A 20821-nucleotide genomic window follows, 5' to 3' on the forward strand; every position below is an offset into this window, starting at 1 on the left:
ATCCCATTCATTTTCCCCTTTCGTGTTCTAACCTTAATTAACATTTTCATGAATACTTTATGGTTCCTATCGCTAGTTATCGCTAGCCTTTCAATCACCATCATATGCGTTTTGTCGAAATTTGGTCCAATGTATTTTAAAATAAATTATAAAGTTGCGGGGTGGGGGCGGGGCCGACTTCTGATGAAACTGATCTGCGGCCAGCCTGCATGCACTGATGCACAATTCGCACTGGGTGAAAAGATAGATTATCGGGCCAGTATACTACATTCTATGACAGTATATTCAGTAAATAAACTGGCATAATCAGAGGTAATCAGCCAGATATTCAGGAGTATTCAGTTCGGTATATAGCCGTTTTGTACCACTACTTAAGTATGCGTGAACCCCTGCTGTGGCTGCTGTCAGAAATCACACCTCTCTAGTCCCAGGATTTCTCACTGGTGGGAGGGATTTTTTCCCCCTCCCTGTACCTGCATTTTCACTGAGCATGTGCACTGAGCCAGCTGTGATTGGCTGTGATCTGTGACCTCTCCACACTGGGGGGGGTTTATGGGGGGGGGGGGGTATTCGTGGACCCCCCTTCCACATTGGGGGGGGGGTTAATGGGGGGGGGGTATTCGTGGACCCCCCTTCCACATTGGGTCCATTATATATTATATATATTGTATATTATTGTATATTTATATTCTAGTTAATCATTATTCAGTATTCCAATTTTTTTTTTAAATAGCAAAATAGCAGATCTACAAGCTCAAAGTGATATTCTAGTTAATCATTATTCAGTATTCCAATTAAAAATAAATAGCAAAATAGCAGATCTACAAGCTCAAAATGTGTTGCACTGTGTCACATAGAATTAATTTATGAACGAATAGGCATCAGTCAGGTAAATTGTTTTTATTGAGAGAAACACAACAGAAAAGCATAACGTTACAAAATATTTAAATGGTGCATACATGGTGTCAGTTTTCAATTACAATTGTGGGGATCCTTGACATGAAAACGCATGTATATCAAAAAACAAAATAATAACAGCAAACCACATCTAAAAATAATAATAATCTAAAAAGGTGTAAATAGTAAATAGTAGTAAGACGTAAAAAATAAAGGAGTGCAAAAGGCAAAAGAGCAACAGGAAAAGAAAAGAGCATCCTCAGATGTATATGTGCAAACAGTTTGACATATTCTATACGCCAACAGCATATTTTTTCCAGTAGTTGCTACTGTACTGTAGGCTACTGTACTTAACTTTTGTAAACATCTTCACAGTGTGTTCTATGTGCAACAGATTAATATTCAACTTCACAGTATGCAGCATTCAGAAAACATTTGTAGAAAACATTTGTAAAAAAAAAAAGGGAACTGACAACAGTTCTGCTCCCACAAAGGGGACAATAATTACAAAAATGAGCAGTTCTGTGCAGTGTATCGCTGGCTGATATCGCTCCCCATTTCCTCTCCGTCCAAACTGGACAACATAACCATTTAAGTCATGGTACTGTTTAAGAGAGCCATGAATGGGCGGTGCTCTCCCAGTGCGTCTCGGTGCATGAGGTGGTGTTGATGAAGCCATCGCGGGTCACTCTTTTTCCTCTCCTGGAGCACGTTGCAGAGAGCGGAGAGTTGAGCATCTCTTTCCGGAGGAGGTGAGACGATCCACACCGCGCGCCAGTCAACTTCAGCATCCTCCTCGTCTGACATCAGCTCCCAGCATGCATGCGACCACACAGCTCTTTCTTCATCTGTCTCCAGATATGCAATCCTGGTGGTCAGCAACTGTAAAACATAGAATAGCAATTAATTGTATGTATTTAATTACCATTATTACATTGATACAACATGTAAAACATAATAACAACAGCAAAAAACAAACAGTTCCAAACTTACCCTGGTCTTTCTCTGTCGGTGATTCATTGACATAGTCAATTTCTTTTTGCGGAGAGCATTTTCTGGCTGGTCCAGTCGATGGCTCCTTTTCAAAGACTCAAAATGGGTCCTGCAGGCAGCTTAAAATACAAGGAAAATGCAATTAGGATTTATTTCGTTGTTTATCTACAAACACAATCTATTTAAAGTTCAAAGGTGTTATCACCCAATTCAAATATCCTATGTACCTAGCTAATGTGTCTTTTTACTACAATATGTGATACAGCAAAGAACAACATAGAACAAATTGTTACCTTTCTTGTGGGGATAGTTTGTGTTTGTTGTTTTCCGAGTTGTGCAAACGTCTTACAGATTCCTTTAACAAAGAGAATGATTCACAAAGTTAGTTAAGCATAAAGGCCTCCTCGCATTTGGTGGACACATACAGGTCATATGGAGAACAGACAGACACTGTTAATGAGAACCTTGTTAGTTGTCTGGCCCAGTAAAGTCACCCCACCCCCACCTAGCAGTGGCCATTTACATTTACAGTGACAAAGGGGACGGTCACTATCTGCTAACTGTCTAAAAGAGCTTAAGTGAGTTAAAAAATTTGTTAAATTAGAATTATTACAGGAACACAAAGGTCTTACAAACAGTTCCTTTTAACTTACTCTCAATGGGCCTCATTCACCAATAAGTTCTTAACTTTCTTCTTAACTTGGTGCAGAGACACAATAAAAAATTGACCCACATGCAATGCAATGTTTAAGTGGTTAAAACCCATAACAGTTGTTAAAACGGCCAGTCCACGGTTTGAAAGAAATGGTCACTAGATAAATACAGACAATATGATGTTGAGAACAACAAGCAATACAACCTAATTTAATCTAATCTAATCAACAATGTTTGTCCCCCTTAAACAAAACAAACCCCTTTTTTAGTTAGCTGCTATGCTTTGAGAAATGGTTACATGTCTCTACTATTACCTGTCTCTAACATATAATAGACTACTTACATAGAATTATATTTGTTGCAACTTACCAAACAGTTTGAAAATGATCCATTAATTTAGGTAACACTTCTCCTCTCTGTCTTCTTCAGCAAGCAGACTACTACTGTCTGCCCGAGAGCCAGACTGCAAGGCAGTTTGAATTCAAAAGGTTGAAGCAAGAAACCTGATTGGTCACATTTTCACACTGATAAGGAACGTGATTGGTTAAGACAGAATAAAGGAACTGCCTGGTCTGAGCTACTGTACTTGGTGTTGGTCATGGTGTTGTCTGAACCCAGATCAGAAACAGCTTCTGTTTTATGTACAGTAGACTTTGAAATAAATAGCCGATCTACAAGCTCACAATGGGTCATGATGCAACACATTGTGAGCTTGTAGATCGGCTATTTTCAGCAAAGAGGTGTGTTGTAGAGGAGAAAAAGAACAAACTAAGTACAGAGTATAAGGTCAAATGTATTAAGTATTGACGGTTCAAGTGGTTAAATAACGCAACAGGGACGCTTCAAAGGCATTTATAGGTGCGAAGAACGTTGAAGACCCCTGACTTAGACCAAATGAGGTTCCAGTCAATTTGCATGCCATTCCTGTACTATACAATACTGTACAATACTATACTGTATCTCTTATGATGTTCAAAAATAAAGACGTATTGTATCATACAACTGTTTCTAATTAGTCATCATTGAATGTCATTATAGTACATGAGATTGCAAGTTTCTACTTTTTACAACATTGTAATTACTTGAAAATGTGAGTTAAGGCAAATTAAGCCCTTTATACAAGGCAAACTAAAATTTGTCTTTTTGGGAGGGGGGCTGTTTGCCCTCCTCCCCTTTCTTTAAACAAATAGTCAATTTGTAGGTCAAAGGAATGAACCAGACCCCCTGGTGTGCCTTTGTCTAGCTGGGGGCAGTATATCACTGATTATCACTGAATACAGAGGAATATGCCAGAATATCCCTAAAAAGGTATATACCCAATAATGTCGGTATATGCCCAGTATATCTGTAAATAAACTGTCATATACTCTACCAGTATATGTCAGATAATCTCTCTTTTCACCCAGTGTCGGTTACCCAGAGCAGAGCAGATCTAACAACTCGTCGTAATGCGACGCACTGTTAGCTAGATCGGTTTATTTTGTACAACGGCGTGTAAACATTTTTACAAAATAAATCTATTATACAAACCCAGGTTACAATGTACATTTAGCAGACGCTTAATCCAGAGCTATTAAAATGAGTGAGGACATAAATAAACACACATATATTCTCTATAATTATATAAATGTTAAAACATCGTTTTTGTTAATTCGCCTACAATGTATTTACTCTTATAGGCATATCAGCCACAAATACACGACTTGGTATTTATTTATTATGAAGGCTACCTACTGCCCGATTGTGTAACAAGCCTATATATAATGCCACCAAAACAATGCGTCTTTATTTGTTTTTTCTCGTCTTGATTTGTGCAAGTATGGCATGCCATTAAGCTAATAGCCCTACATAAACATATCGACACCAGACAACATATTAGTGGCCACTTACAGCCAAAATAGCCTATGTTCTAAGCCAAGGGAAGCCTATATTATTTTATAAACTCCTCTTTAACATTGGCATATGGCATTCTTGATAATTTGTCAATCATATGCCTACCACAGACTTACTTTACATTAGGCCTACTTCAGACCATTTATCAAATATTTCATGTAACATTTTGGAAACTGAAAACAGCACTTTTTATATGAAGTTGCATGTCCTGCTATCCTGTATAATTGCCATACCTCATATACCTGTTGTTGGAGCCAGGATGGGAGATCTCGGTCGGGAGCTCTTTTGGAATTTGAAGTTGGTCATAGCAGACTTCAGCGACGTGATGTTATGGCAATTATCTGGCTTTTTGTAGGTTTAGAACGGCTATTAGGTAATAATGTATTTCTCCCAAGTAACCACTCGTATATAAAGTGGTATAGCCTATAATATAATATAAAACTAAAAAGAAACACTCAACATTTAGCCTCACCAAATGGTATTAATTAAAACATTTGAAAATAACACTGAGGCTACAGTATAATTGTCAATAGAACAGTCTGCAGCACGTCAAACTTCACTCATTCACTCACACATACAAATGTCACACAAATTTGCATAGGAACGCACACAAATAGACATAGGTTGATCTCACATTTTATTTCCAAAATATAAACCAGAATGAAATTGACTGAATCAAAGAGGAGGAATATGCTGAATGATGTAGGCCTGCTACTGTAAAAAACCTCAATCAAACAAATGACATGAATCAAGCACATTTACGATCGCTGATTGAAATAACCTCTTTAGCCTCCCGGAATAATTAACCCACGATACTGCATGTCAGCTCAATAATTAGTTCATGAATCCATTCGTGAATCCAGCTTCTCTTCTACTGTAGGCTACTTAGCATGTCACAATCACAGACTGTAGTCACAATGGACAATTCATATGCATATTGCATCCATTCCTACATTAATCGCATTGTTAACATAGGTGTCAAATTGTTGTCAGCTTTTGTTAAGAGGTGTGACTGAGAACTATGAATGCAACTATGAACTATATATGATGTTTATAGGACTGAGGTTGCATTGCAATCTCAGTCCTATAAACATCACAAATCCCTGTTAATAAATATGAATAAACACATGCATATTTCTCTGGACGAATGCCTCTTTGCTTTGTGAAAAGTCTAGTGGACAATTAGCCCCATATAACCTCGAGACACAACAGTATGCAGCGACGGGTGAGGTTCTATATGGGGCTAGTGGACAACTGGATTATTATAAGACCCAGCGGAACTACACGGGCACTTTCAAAAGTGGAGTCCTCAACAAGGCTTCCATGCGGGGTACAGAGTCCTAGACGGCCCGGTCAGGTTAGCGGTAGCCTCGGGAACCCAGGCTTGGTTAGCGGCGGCTGCAGCGGCTACTCCAGAGTCCAAACGTTTCGGTGCTCAAATCTCCGTGGCAAAATGAAAAAGTTATTCGGACATTTACTGTCACTGCGGTCCGTCTGTGTCATAGACTGTAGAAAAATAGGCTGTGTGTTGTTGTTGTTGTTGCGTTGTTGGCTTGTGGGCGATCCACGTTTTCTTCTTCGTCTGCTGTATTTTCGGCAGAGCTCAACACATTCTCCCAAGTATCCTTGCGTTGCACGTGACCGTTGGCAGCCAATAGCATCTCTGGTAGCATTACAATTCTATTTATTTCTATGATGGCGACACCCATTTCAAGGCGTGGAAAAGGGCCGTTTGCGCTGCATAGAAACCAATGGCGTCATTTCGTCCATATTTTTCTACAGTCTATGGGTTAAACATGCAATTTCGCGATTTCTATCATGCCTACTACATTTTTTGGGGTCCAAAAAAAAATTAAAAAAAAAAAAAAATTGAAATATATATATATTTTTTTCAAAATGGCGGAAATTCTCGGGACTATCGGGCCTGGCAGGGAAAGACATTGAAAAAATCTCGGGACTATCGGGCCTGGCATGCAATGAGTTAAGGCAGATTATACAATATGTTGGGTAGGTTACCGTGTATTGTTTTTAAATTGCACAAAAAGGGTGCAAAAGCTCTGCCCAGGTCAGAGGAACATAAGCATCCAAATACTGTAGCTTCTGTCCTGTCGCTCACTACTGTGTGGCTCATGGGTTGGTTCTCAGCAACACCATAGTGAGGGTCTTAAAGGTGACTTGGCTTATACTGTAGCTGTCAGATCTGTGCACAATCTGATCCTATACAGTGTTGCCTGGCTGTCACACACACTACATACTTTCACATGCATGCACAAAGGCAAGTCCCAGACACGTCACACGCATGAATGCACAAATGAGGCTTGCTTTACAAAATCCTCCCCTTCTGTCCATCTGTATTACGCTCCCACTCAGTGTAACACTGTAATGCATGAACAGATCCGGAAGGTATGTAATTAGCGGGCTCACACTCTCACAGCAAGCAGTTGTCACACTATGTGTTTTGCCACTGACCACAGGTCAGGAGAAACCCAGTCACTACTGTATCTGCAGATCAACCAACCAACACAACTGCCCGCCAGCAAACACACCCAGGAGCACTCACACATACTGCACACATAAACAGGCACCATCTCACACACGCAGCTGAATATCCTAGTGCCTGAATCAAGAAACGTCTTGATTCAGGCACTAGGATATTCAGCTGCCTGACCCTGACTGTTTTTAGACGTTTTATGCCTGACAAATATAATAAAGATTTCTCTGCTGTATTTTATTTTTGTATATATTTAGGCCTTTTTCTGATTGAATTGATGTTTTTCTTATACAATATTGACATAGTTGACATACATTGTGATCCACTGTTTTGTATAAGTTATCTTACAATAAATGCGAGAAATCTCTGTGAGTATGTATGTATGTATGTATGTATGTATGTGCCCCGTGTATCTCGAGAACCGTTCTTCCCACCGGCTTCAGATTCGGCACGCGCGTTCCCCGCCGTGGCGCAGAGTGCAGTGCCGGGCCTCGACCCGACCCGATGCGCGGTTTTCCCGAACCGGCGCGGAACGTTCGGAATCTCCGTATGCGGAGATGATTGTTGACATCAGGCTGTTTCTGAGGAAAACGGCACAAGCGCTGACTCATTGTGACATCACTTCATAAAAGGCTCTGACATCACTTACGCCACATGAGTCAACAAAAAATCTCTGTGAGTGAGTGTGTATGTATGTATGTAATCCGCGTATCTCGAGAACCGTTCGTCCAACCGGCTTCAAATTCGGAGGGAGTGCAGTGCCCGGCCTCAACCCGACCTGATATGCGATTTCAGGAACCGGCGCGAAAGGTTCGGAATAACCGAACAACGGGTATGATGGGTATTGCCTAAATCTCCATATATGGGCATAAATGGACACATGCAAACAGATAAATGGGGTTTGCGTTAAAGGGTGGGGCATTCATTCCCTATTTACATCATTCCCGAGTAGGCCGGTCCCTGACTAGACGATTGGCCACCCGAAGGGCAGAGATCTCCATATATGGGCATAAAAGGGACAGACAGACAGATACAGAGATCTCCATATATGGGCATAAAATGGACGCAGACAGACAGATATCTCCATATATGGGCACGATATCTTCAAATGAGGGCATAAATGGACACAGGCAAACAGATGGTCAAAACGGGTCCTATGACAACAGGTATACAGTAATGGGGTTTGCATTAAAGGGTGGGGCATTCGTTCCCTATTTACATCGTTCCCGAGTAGGCCGGCACCCGACTAGACGCTTGGCCGCCCGAAGGGCATAGATCTCTATAGCCCCTTTTCGACTGCAGCTTTAGCACCACACCACACTACACCACACCACACCGCACCACATAAAAATATCTACATTTTCCATTACACAAAAGTACCCCTATCGGTAAGAAACAAATTGACCCTTTTAACTGTGATTAAATTTGTATTACAACTATCCTAAATTATAATACACTATAATGGATTATAACTAGTGTTGCCCGATCCCGATCACGTGATCGGATCGGCCGCCGATATGGCCGTTTTTATAAGATCGGAGATCGGGAAAAAAATATCGAAAAAAAAAAAGTTTTTTTTTTTTTTTTATATTTTCTGGGAGTACTGAAAGTTACAGGTAAGGTGAATGCGATATGAAATGTAAGCTTACCATAATCACAGTAATCATCATTTTCAATCATATTCAAGGGCTTTTGGAGAAATGAGACAGACAGAGCACTGCAGAGGGAAGGTGACTGTGTCAGACTCTGTGTCCAGCTGGCAGCTGATGCCAATAAGTAGTAATTGGCCCCTTGTTAATGGATCAAAGGAAGGCAATTATGTCTCTCTGTACTGTCAACTAGCTGCTACAGATGCATACTTTTCAAGCAGACTGGTTAATTGGTTCTTAACTTATTTTGTTTCAACTTTAAAAATGGCCATTGTTTTACCAGTTTTTATATAGTTTGTTGATTATTTTTGATGCTGTAATGGTCTATTTTATTTTATTTTTTGAGATATTAAACAGGTTTTAAAAGTCCTTAAATCTTGACTTCACTGCCAAATTTCAAATGCCACACCAAAGGTCCGCTGCACAATGATTGAGAAACACTGCACTAGTAGGCCTATATCACTATACACTACTCATAAGCTTTGTTTTTAATTTGTTGATTCAGTGCTGCACTAAGTGATAGAATGAATAGATTTTTTTTTTCTTAATGCCTTGCCAAAAGATCGGATCGGGAAAGATCGGGATCGAATCGGAAGCAATAATATTTGATCGGTATCGGATCGGGAGCAAAAAAACCCTGATCGGGGCATCCCTAATTATAACTGTGATTATAATACACTTTAAAGTATTAATGTATTACTATGATAATTATAATTCACTATAATAGATTATAATCGTGGTCACAACTCAATAGAACTTATTATCATGTATTACAAATCCTGGTGGTCTAAATGAAAAGTCAGTGAGTGATCAGTCATTATGAAGTGTTTTGGCCCCGTTTGGCCTAGCTCAGACCTACTCTAGAGTGGATACTTTTTAGTACCACGTTTAGCACCACCTTCACACCACTCTACCCAGTTCCTTGTAGTGGAAAACCTGTCACAAGTGGGCGGTGTGGTGTGGAGTGGTGTGGTGTCGGGCCTGTGGAAAAGGGGCTTATGTATGGGCATAAAAGGGACTACAGACAGATACAGAGATCTCCAAATATGAGCATAACATGGACACAGACAGACAGACAGACAGACAGACAGACAGATATCTCCATATATGGGCATAAATGGACACAGGCAAACAGATGGTGAAAACAGGTCGTATGACAACAGGTATAATGGGGTTTGCATTAAAGAGTGGGGCATTCGTTCCCTATTTACATCGTTCCCGATTAGGCCAGTCCTCGACTAGACGCTCGGCTGCCCGTCAGGCAGATACAGGGATCTCCATATATGAGCATAAAATGGACGCAAACAGACAGATATCTCCATATTTGGACACAGGCAAACAGATGGTCAAAACGGGTCCTATGGCTATGGCAACAGGTATAATGGGGTTTGCATTAAAGGGCAGGGCATTCATTCCCTATTTACATCGTTCCCGAGTTGGCCAGGTCGCCGACTAGACGCTCGGCCGGCCGAGCTTCTAGTATAATGAATTTGAGATGTGTATTAACTGCTCTGTATACTGACGGTGATGACAAGATAACTTTAACATAATGATCACCACCTGTTGAGGCTCATCTCTGCAATGAGGGAGACTGTGATTGGTTGTAGTAGATCTCTGTGTGTGTATTTAGCTGTCCTGCTACTATCTGTTGCATTACAACATTGCATTATTAAATAAAAAAGAGTTCTTTGGCCAAGTGTAAGATGCTGTGCGGGTCATATGTACTATTTGTGCATGATTGAAAGTATACAATGATCCCTGCCTACGCACCCGTGTCTAAGCCTATCAGGTGTGCATAAGACCTCGTTACCTACTCTTCAAAGCACATAAAACACAGAGTGCAGGGCAATAGCATGAAACATTATGTATCCATGGGATAACATTTCTCCACATAGGCTATTTTCCTGAAACAGGGGAGAATAGTGTGTTTGTATCATAGCTGACTGGAAGGCATGAGCAATCAATCTCAGAGTAGGTCATTACAGGCATTACTAGCCGATTCTCTTCACTTTAGAAATACTATGAAGTATTGTTTGTCAAATGTTGAAAAATTACTCCCAATTACATGACTAAAATAGGGACACCAGGTTGAAAGTGGTTTAGTCTATCTGTAGGTAGTATTGAAAGTATTAATTAATTAATTAATTACTAATAACTACATTGAATCTATTGAAAACAGATCATTTTTCCATTTCCTGAAAATTAACTGTTTTCGACCAAGGTTTCCGCCAGAAGTAAAGATATGCATGACCCCCGTACTGTGTACTGTATGTGGGCCCAGACTGAAGTCAGCATTAAACCAAAGAGGCTGGACAGCAAGATGTAAATGTCATGGTATATATAGGTCGGGATACGATGATAATCAAGTGAATGAGTGATGGCTAATGTAATGGGTATAATGTCGTTGAATGTAAATGGTTTAGGTAATGTTGTTAAGAGAAAGAGGGTAATGATGAAACTGAAAAAAGAAAAAAATCAGGTTTATTTTTTACAGGAGACGCATATGACAAAAGAAGAACATATAAAGTTAAAACGATTTGGGTATAGAAATGCATATTCCAGCTCATTTAAAGGTGGTCGGAGGAGAGGTGTGATAATTTTGATTTCAAACGCAGTGACGTTTGATTTTGAGAAGGAAATTAAAGATAAAGAGGGGAGATACATTATTGTAGTGGGTAAACTAGACAATGAACCGGTAACGTTAGTAAATGTGTATGCACCTCCAGAAAGTGACAAAGACTTCTATAGGGATTTATTTAATACTGTAGCAACGGTAATAACAGGTGTATTAATAATGGGCGGAGATACAAATATAGCATTGAGTGAGAAGAAAGATACCACGAGTTTAAATAGGAGTAAAAAACACATAGCTAAATTTATGAATACAACATTACAGGAAATGGGTTTAGTGGACACTTGGAGGACTATGCACCCAACTGAGATTAGCTTCACACACCATTCAGCGGCGCACAAGACCCATTCTAGGATAGATCAGTTCTTTGTGAGGAAGGAAGATGTACATAGAGTCAGGCAGTGTAGAATAGGAGCAGCAGACGTTTCGGATCATAATCCAATATTCTTGAGAATAAGCATAAACAATAGGAAAAGACAAACATTGTGGCGGCTTAATGTGGGTATATTAAACAATGAACAGAGAAAAGAAGAAATCAGGAACGAGATTAAGACTTATGTAAAGGAGAATGACAATGGAGAAGTAGATCCAAGTATGGTGTGGGATGCAATGAAGACGGTGATAAGGGGAAAGTTAATAGCACGTATGGCACAGATGAAAAAAGCTAAGCTGGTAGCGTATAAGACATATGAAGAGAAATTGAGAAAATTGGAACAGGAATACCAGGTCACAAATAGAGAAGAAACGTTCAAGCAAATTAAAGATTTGAGATCAAAAATACAGGGAGTTCAATTAGACGAGATCGAGAGAAATAATAGGTATGTGAAGCAGAATTATTATGAAGCGGGTACGAAAGCGACCAAGTTACTAGCAAGACGTATACGAAAACAACAGGACATGAGTAATATTTGTAGGATCAAAGATCCGGTGACGAATGAAGTTAAAACAGCTCCGGAAGAAATAGAAAGTATATTCAAAAAATATTACGAGGACCTATATACGCAACCAGAAATGCCAGGGGAGGAGGAAATGAGGGAATATCTGGAACAGTTAGATTTGCCATCTATTGGACGGGTACAAAATGCCAAAATCACAGCAGTGATTACGGCGGAGGAAGTGATGGATGCAATTAGGTCCTTCAAAAATGGCAAGGCACCTGGGAGCGACAGATTCTCTATTGAACTCTACAAGACATACAAGGAAGAGCTGGTGCCGCTATTGGTAACATCTTTTAATTGGACACTGAAGGAACATAAGATGCCTCCATCATGGTCCGAAGCGATAATCACAGTAATCCACAAACAAGGGAGAAATAAGGAACTATGTGGGAGTTATAGACCCATCTCCATGTTAAATGTAGACTATAAAATTTATACGAAAATTATAGCTAGCAGATTGGCAAGAATAACCGATGAACTGATCGGAGAAGAACAATCAGGCTTCATAGTCGGACGCCAGACTCATGACAATATAAGAAGGGCAATTCACATTGTGGAACAGGCACAGAGGACGAAAACTAGCACCCTTGTGGTCGCAAATGACGCGGAGGCTGCTTATGATCGTGTCTCGTGGAGGTTTCTATACGCAGTGCTGGGGAGATTTGGTTTCAATGAGGAATCGGTACATTGTATAAGATCAATATATCAACAACCTACAGCTAGAGTTAAAGTAAATGGAAGTCTATCTGACAGATTTGAGTTACAAAGGTCGACAAGACAGGGCTGCTCGCTTTCACCGACGTTGTTCACTTATTTCATCGAACCTTTAGCTCAAGCAGTGAGGCAACATGAGGAGGTACATGGGGCAATGGTGGGGGGAGAGGAGCATAAGATAGGATTATTCGCGGACGATGTCATAACATTCCTCGAGCGACCAGACGAGTCTCTCCCTGTCTTGGATAAAATAATAAGGGAATTCGGGCGTTTATCTGGTTATAAGATAAATATAGCAAAAACACAGGTGTTGACCTTGAATTATAAGCCTAAAAGAGAGATACAAGAGTCATTTAACTTCAATTGGAAACAGAAAAGTATTAAGTATTTAGGAGTGAATATAACCAAGCACATGTCCACATTGTTTGAAGCTAATTACGGTAAAATTAACCAGGAGATAAATAAAGATATAGAAAGGTGGTCAACTTTGCCCCTGGAGTTGAGCTCGAGGTTGGAAACTGTGAAAATGAACATTTTGCCGAGAATTTTGTACCTGTTCCAGGCACTCCCAATAGAGGTACCTGCAAAACAGTTCTCAACGTGGGATAGACAGATCTCAAGGTTTATATGGGCTGGTAAAAAAGCTAGGATAAGGTATAAAACATTACAGTTGCCGAAGGAGAGTGGTGGTTGGGCCCTCCCGCATATGGAGAAGTACTATCAGGCCGCCCAGTTAAGATATATTGGCTGTTGGTGTGACGACACATATATTGCTAGATGGAAAGACATGGAAAGGAGATTACACGAACAGCCAATTCAGAGTATCCTAGGGGATGAGCAAATTTTCAAAAAAATGAAATCACAATTAGATCCAATCACAAAGTTCACACTAGATATTTGGTTTAAGATAGTGAGAAAATACAAATTGGAGAATGATATCAAGATTCTAAAATGGGTGGTTTATGACAGTAAATTTGAACCAGCTAAGCACGAGAAAAGATTCCAGCAGTGGAACTATAAAGGGATAAAGGCATGGTGTACTTTGACAAGGGGAGGCCGACTACCAACTTTTGAGGAGCTGAGGAAGAAGTATGGATTAGATAACAGGGAGTTTTTCATGTATCTACAGCTAAGGGATTACTATACGAAAGAAATTGAAGGCAAAGTCCAGGGGGAGACGAATGGTGTGGTCCAAATTATGATAAATATATATAGGGGGTATAAAATTCGGATGGTATCGGGGATGTATCAACAATTGATGGGCAATGAAAAACATACAACAGATTATATCAAAGAAAAGTGGGAAAAGGAGTTGGATATAGAAATCATAGAGGAGGACTGGATAAGAATGTGGACAACACACCATTCGTCGACCAACTCGAGGGTATGGAGAGAATTTGCGTGGAAGAATTTGAGCAGGTTCTTTATTACACCAAAAATTTAAAGTAGACAAACTAAAAAACAAATCGGATGTTGGAGAGAGTGTGGAGAAGTGAATGCAGACCATGCTCATGTTTTCTGGAAATGTGTCAAAATTCAATGCTTTTGGGAAATGATAAATGGAAGGTTGAAGAAGATACTGGGGTATGAAGTACCAATGGAGGGGAGAGTGTTGTACTTGGGGGATCTGCAAGGAGGTGGGGTGCAGGAAGGAGACGAATACTTGGTAAAGATTTTATTGACGGCAGGGAAGAAAACAATAACAAGATTGTGGGGACAAACAGAAACACCAAAATGTGAGACATGGATTGGACTGGTTGAAGAAATATACATAATGGAAAAAATGACTCATAGGTTGAGACTTCAAGAGGAACTGATGGACAAAAGATGGGTTAAATGGATGGAATTTAAAGCAAATGGTTATTAAAAACTGATCTATGTACAATGCATAATGTGGTATGGATGGAAAATTGTGAGCTGTCGTTTCACCCTGTAGTGTATTTTATTTTATGTTATTTTATTGTATTTTATTTTGGTTTTAGTTGTTTAACATGTCTATGTGAAGTGTGTGTGTTGAAATTCAAATAAAAATTTGAGTGAAAAAAAAAAAAAAACCAAAGTGGCTGGCTCAGCAAAAGTCTAAAGTGGCTCTGGGAGAAAATGGGCCTGATGAGACCTGTAAATTACAGGTGCCTGGTTCTCCCTTGGCAACTGCCTGCAGAGAATATCCCCAAGATCTTAACGACTTAAACCCGGCATACATTTGTGTATGCCAATAGCTGATCTACAGTACATTTGCTATTTTCACCAAATGTTCACCTATTTTCACTAAAGGTTCCCATTATGACATGCCCAGAGTCGCTAGGGTTAAACGTTCAATCCTCCGTCTATGTGTGCAGAGACTACCAAGACTCCAAGCCAAATCATTCAGAATTAACGTGTTGTGAGCTTGTAGGTCTGCTATTTTTGCCAAATGTTGGCCTATTATAACTTTGCTGAATGTTGGCCTTGGTCGATTTGCACCAGATGTTCGCCTATTTTCAGAGAATGTTCACCCTTTTATGACATGCCCAGAATAGAGATAATAGGGTTCATGTGATCAAATGTGTTGGTCTGTGTGCTCCGGGTAAGGAAGAAAGAAGTGACGGACAAGTACTGAAGGGGGCAGTAAGAGCGACAGGAGAGCAATGGTTGATATTTTTCTGCGTGTACTGAAACTCAACAAAAGGCTATAATTCCACACCAAGCTGCAAGAGAGCAGGGACAAAGAGCATATAAAGACTTGTGGTCCTCAAAAGTGTGTGGGATACTCTGTGTCATGATAGAACTGCTGGAGTCTTTATTTAGGTGAAGTATGTGTGAGCGCTCCACACTGATCCGCTTCTCCTGCTATTCGTCTCCACCCTCCTGAACACTTTTGCCTCACATCTCACGTTCGGCTTCATCCATCTTTCCACAGAGACGTGGCTCTTCAAGGCCTCTCGCGCTCTCTCGCCCTCCTCGCTCTGATACATCGTCCCAATTCTCCCTCGGCCTCTCCTGAACCCTCTCACTCTTTTCCTAGTGGCTGTCATCTGGCGCAGGTGATGTTGGCTGGTTTGGAGGTTCACATTACGCCCATGCCATCCCCTGAGCTGAAAATCTAAATGGAGGCGCGTTTAAAATGCTTCTCGCAGTTGGCATAGCTCTCTTCTCTCCTCCACTCGGCTGTCTCAAGAGCTCTGACGATCGGTTTGCTCCAGTGGAAAGCCTCTGAAAGATTCCTGTAGGGTTTCCGAGAGAGCATGCCTGTCTTAAGATGAACGGTTCTGGAATCCCAGGTTGAGAATGTGGTGTTCACATGGAACTCCAAAAAGAATATTCCAGTTGCTTTATTCACTTTATTCACATCACCCAGAGCGGAGAGCAAAATGCTGCACTCAATTGATTCCTTCCATTTATTTGAATTGATAAGTCAATGGAAGTATTTTGAATCAATGCCAATTTAAGCATTGCGATATGAATCAGCTGTCAGTCTGCTGATTGCTTTCAATCAGCCACGCTTTTCTACACACCAATCACACCTCATTCCTTCAACAAGGTGGTCCGTTTTAATACAGCTGCCTCCACTGGATCTCTGCTTTTCAATTGCTGCCACATGCTGCTGCTGGCAAAGCTTGCCTCCACCACCCCAGCCTCCACCTTAAAGTACATAGTCTTGCATTACTCAAACGTTTAACTGAATGTTAAACTGAAATTCATGTGAGCATGGCTATAAAGTAAACTGAAATGTAATGTTTGCATGGGTCTCTAAACCAAATTCAATGTTCTATGGTTTTAATGTTAAACTGCATAACTGAAGTTAATCGGATTAAATGCTTGCTATGGGCCTGCTCTTGTATACCTGTGGGGGGTTGCTGGAATCAAACAAACCTGGGTATGTAGTGGTATCACTCGTGTGCAAAGCCTCTAGAGATAGAGATACTATTGAAGAATGTATTTCTTAGTATCCAAACTGTCCTGCAATCCCCCTCTGATAGCCTTCTGTTAACAGTGGACATTTCAAAACAGAGGCTCGCCTCTATCACCATTTTTCTAAGCCATATTAATCCCAGTAGGAAGCAGTAACCGCCTTTGAAGTGCGTTTAGTTATGAGTGCCAACAGTCAGGACTATAATACAACCTGATGAGAGAGACCATATAGTTACATGTCTCCGGTTGGGGATGGATGTCACATTTCCTCTCTATCCTCCAACTCAGTTCTATCCATCATCCATCATTCATCCTTCTTTCCACATCCCAGGAAACCAGGGAGAGGGAGTGGCCGGGCACTGCAGTGAATATTGTCGTTGTCGGGTGGAAACCTTGTATGTCCAAAACAATTTGAAATAGTGAAAATAGCCGATCTACAAGCGATCTTGTATATCTGCTAATTTCACTACTTTTGTGTGACACTTGTATGATGAAGTAAGGCTTTAATTTACGAAAAGAATACACATACACATTTGAAACTTGGACGTACAAGGTTTATGCCCGACAGTGACGATATCCTGCCGGGTTCATCTGGCTGAGATAAACAACACCCCAAAACTGTATTTTATGAGGGAATAATATGAGGGACGCAGACAGCCCTTGAATCTCAAATTGTGGCCCACAGCGCCATTACAGGGTCACAAGATGTTTGGACCCATCATTTTAATGTAAATGGGTGGAAAATGGACTGCAATAAGTGCATTCTCAGTAAATGCCTTTCTAGTCATCCCGACCACTCAAAGCACTTTACAATGTACTTCACATTCACTCATTCATACACACCGGAGCACAGATACACTGTTACACATTATATGCTAATGCAGAACACATTCACACAGGGTGAAGGCAACCATGCAAGGGTGCCAACCTTTTCATCAGGAGCAGCTAGGGGTTCAGTGTCTTACAATTGCTATGCATTCATACTGTCAGTGTTTCCCCCGGGTGGGGTTGGCAAAAAGGGCATTTCTGTGTGGAGTTTGCATGTTCTCCCCTGTGTACCTTAGAGAAGGTACCCTGGTGCAAAACATGCATATGGTCTCTATAATGCCTCCCCCCTGGCCAGCCGCACGCCTGATAGGAACTGGTTGGAATAACACACTCCATCCACGCGCTACGTCCAATCGGGGAAACTCCCCCCTGTCAGGTGAAAAGAAGCGGCTTGGACTCTTCATGCATAGAAGGAAGCATGAGGTCAGTCCATTGCTCTCCTCAGGTTGGCAGAGCCAGAAGGCAAAGCTCTCGATCTACCGGTCAATCTCTCACCTATGGTCATAAAATAAGGGAGGTTAGCGCTTGGCTGGCACCTCCCTTAGGGAAAAGGTGTGAAACTCAGTCATCCATGGGGGACTTGGAGCAGAGCCACGGCTCCTTTGCGTAGAAAGGATACATTTGAGGTGGTTTGGGCTTCTAGTAAGGATGCCTCCTGGTCGTCTCCACAGGGATGTTTATCAGGCACTTCCAGCTGGGAGGAGTTTGGAAGTAGAAGGAGACCGAAGACCAGGTGGAGGGAGACAACTATTCCTCAATCTCCAAATGCTATATAGAGTCTGTAACTACAACTCCTGAACAGCGAGTAATGGAAACTGGCATTTCCGTTCAAGAATATATATAATATAAGAATATATTTTAAAATGTCATTTCTGCAAAGCAGCAAGCTAAATATGCTTAGACGTACTATTGAGTTGCCAGCTGGTTGTCCAGTGTGGTTCTGGTACACAACATGCAGCACAAATGAACAGAATCAGCACTAGGGATGAACATTTCATATCACGATTATTGTGACAAAAGAAATTTGCGATTTATTACGATATTATCGCAATAATCAAAATCCATTATCCTGGGGCGGAACATTTGCCAAAGAAATAGCCATTCTACAAGCTCACAACGCGTCGCAACACGACGCGTTGTGAGCTTGTAGATCGGCTATTTTTTGGCAAAGACATTTGATAGAGAGTGAAAAAAGATTGCATCAAGTACGTATATTATAAGTACCTTTTACTAATTATAGAGGGTTTAAGTGCTACCGGATATGCAGCTCTGCAAATAAAAGGTGAATTGATCCCAGTGCATGACGGAGGACGATATCACGATAAACAAAATCTCCACAATACAATTATCGTGAGTGTTTTTTATCACGATAAACGATAATATCGCTTATCGTCCCATCGCTAATCAGCACTTGAATTATATAGTGAGCAGACTGAGCACATAAAACCTCAGTAGTAGATGCCGGATCCGGGGATGTGCGCGCGCGGGCTGCAAGCGTAAACTGTCGCGTGTGCAACAATTTACTGTTTTCCTTATTTTTTAAATCTTTTTGACCTACATTTACGCACCAAGTATAACATTAGGAGCAACATTTGGCACATGTGGCCCATCAGAACACTGGTAGTCAATCGATCAATTTGGAATGATCAATCTGAATAACTGCCATATTAAAAACAAATCTATCATTTTATTGTTAACAAAATTCTATGACACCATGTGTGTGTGTACAGTAGCTCGTCTATTGTTTGTCACTGTCACCTATGAAGCACCACATCAGATACATTACAAGAAATTGAACAAAAACATGAAAACATATAAAGTAAAGAAAAACGCTGCAACCAAAAGGGCCTCTATTTGGGAGGATGAAAACATAAATGACAAAACAGCACTATTTTTGATTGACAGGGAAGGTCCCGGATCCAATCAAATAGGTGCCGGAACATGTTCCCCCTTGTTCCCCCACAAATGAAGCACTGGATTCAGCACTCCCATGAGGATTATCAACCATATTTAGCTGCACTGAACATAGCTTTTGTTTCAACTCCTTCAGTTTTCAAGCACACATATCTGCGGACCATAAATCAATTTGGCTGACTGACTGACTGACTGACTAACTGACTGATTGATTGACTGACTGTGACATTTACAGTTACATTTTAGAGTCTAAATGTAAATGACTGTGTAAATGTAAATGTCACAGTCAATCAATAAGTCAGTCAAAAATAATGGTTGAAAATGTTGACAATTAGCTGAAGTTCATCATGATGACATTTCAGTAAGAGTCTCTTTAGCTTCAAGACACAGCAGTCAGCAGGTTTTATTGCGACCGTTAGGGAGCAGTTTACTACCAAAACCTCCACCGGCCGTCCGTCCGTCACACGTCACACGTCACACCTTTGTTTGTGTACGGTGTGATGTCATATATCTTCGGTATGACATCACACCACATGTGTACACAAACCTTTGTGTACGTTGCTGTGGCAACAGTCTGTTGTTGCTGGTCTGTTAGTGTACGTTAGCAACCACCTTAGCAACCATGGTTTTACCCTAGCAACCAACTGTTTACCCTAGCAACCAACTGTTTACCATAGCAACCATGTTTTTTTACCCTAGCAACCAACTGGGCATAAAAGGGATTCTGTTAGGGATCTCCATATATGGGCATAAAAGGGATTCTGTTAGGGATCTCCATATATGGGCATAAAAGGGATTCTGTTAGGGATCTCCATATATGGGCATAAAAGGGATTCTGTTAGGGATCTCCATATATGGGCATAAAAGGGATTCTGTTAGCTGTTAGTGATCTCCATATATGGGCATAAAAGGGATGCTGTTAGGGATCTCCATATATGGGCATAAAAGGGATTCTGTTAGGGATCTCCATATATGGGCATGAAAGGGATTATGTTAGGGATCTCCATATATGGGCATAAAAGGGATTGTATCCCAGATGATGCCCTGTTAGGAGATCCACACTAACAGAATCCATATATGGTCCTACCGACAGCTGCTATAAGCCAACCCTGGCGATAAGGTCTGAGTCGAAGAAATGCTTCTTTCCTGGCAAGAATTGCCCCTTTATACTGTAGGGCTCGTTTGTGTATTATGACATCACACCACATCATCGGCTGAGGACTGTGTGATGTCATCATATCTCCATATATGGAGACATAAGTTGCTCATGCCCAAATATGGGCTGGTGAGGTCAGACTTAGTGTGATGCGTAGGTTATCTCCATATA

The sequence above is a fragment of the Nannobrachium achirus genome, assembly GCF_963921795.1.
Source record: "Nannobrachium achirus genome assembly, chromosome: 13".
NCBI classification, from domain to species: Eukaryota; Metazoa; Chordata; class Actinopteri; order Myctophiformes; family Myctophidae; genus Nannobrachium; species Nannobrachium achirus.